Below are 1,253 nucleotides of genomic sequence, written 5' to 3'. Positions count from 1 at the left end.
CTGCTTCTCAAACTCATCGAAATCGGACATTTTTCAGTCCGTACTAAAGACGTATTGCAAAATAAGCAGAGGTCCAACAGTAGGCCTTTGAATGGGCTACAGGCTGCATTGGGTTCTGCTGCTTTTTCTTCCGAGTCGCCTGCCCCTCCTCCCCCGAAGTCATCGGCTCTTCCTCGGTTGTATCACACACAGGTTCGGAAACATTCGATGCGCATTACCGTCCCCTCCTGCACTGGAGGGTTAAGGACAACGTGATTATATCGAACCAAAATTGAAATGTGCAAGTTGACTTTCCTAGTTATACGTCTTCATTTTTATTCTGGGTTTAACAACCATGAGTTTATGACGTATTTTACATGATTAGTTGGCGACTGGACCTTATTGTTTATATCTCTTATTAAGGATCCATCCATCCATACATCAATTATCAAAACCACACACTTACAATCCGAGTCTAGTTTCATATGCTGCGCTGCTGAGCGACCCGCAGAATATTATGCATGAGTACAAGTCACAAGCCCCGTTTCCACTAACACGGGGCCGGTTCTAGCTTGGTGCCTTTTGAGACCGAGGCAAAAAGATGCAGACTCTCCCCGTCGGGGAATCGAACCCCGGTCTCCCGCGTGACAGGCGGGGATACTCACCACTATACTAACGAGGAGATGTACGCGCACTACTTTTACATCTTCAAGATAAACAGCGGATGACTACTAACATTTGCGAGTAATCAATGACTGAGCTTCATGTCATGACCATGGTGCTCAAGAGAAGAAAAAATACATAATGTACGTCCACTGATACCAGAACAACCATATAGCTTTATACTAAGACGATGATTAAACGGAAAATTCCTTTACAAAACACTGCCACAAAATCATAGTTTCGCAATATTACATCGTGCAACGGGACACAGTGTAAGTACGTGAAGTCGGTAATTAAATCAAGAAAAAAAAGTGAGAGGAAAAGAATACTTTTCTATTATCATATTTTTCTAACTGGCCAAACTGAGTCATATTTTGATTATACACACTAACAGAAAAACAGTGCAAATCTCCGGTAGTCCGTTTCACTTGCGCTCCGCTATGGGGCAGTAACAAGCAGAGCTTAAGTGTGGAAGGAAAAAAAAAACACAGGACAGCATCAATCCCAACTTCACAAACGCCGGAGATCGAGATGCTGTAAGCATGACAATTAACATCTTTATCCAAGGGAACAGCTGCAAGACACAGATGCCGCGCCTAACAAAGGTAGGA

At 43.3% G+C, this 1,253-nt stretch overlaps 1 non-coding gene across 1 annotated transcript; it reads right to left on the bottom strand.

Annotated features, from left to right (window-relative positions):
- Positions 1-589: 589 nt before the first annotated feature.
- On the bottom strand, positions 590-661 carry trnad-guc (transfer RNA aspartic acid (anticodon GUC)). The gene has a single exon. It is a non-coding gene; the product is annotated as a tRNA-Asp (tRNA).
- Positions 662-1,253: the final 592 nt, after the last annotated feature.

The sequence above is a fragment of the Brienomyrus brachyistius genome, unplaced genomic scaffold, assembly GCF_023856365.1.
Source record: "Brienomyrus brachyistius isolate T26 unplaced genomic scaffold, BBRACH_0.4 scaffold513, whole genome shotgun sequence".
NCBI lineage: Eukaryota > Metazoa > Chordata > Actinopteri > Osteoglossiformes > Mormyridae > Brienomyrus > Brienomyrus brachyistius.
Note: the sequence above shows the minus strand (reverse complement) of the source record. Positions and strands in the feature narration are given on the sequence as shown.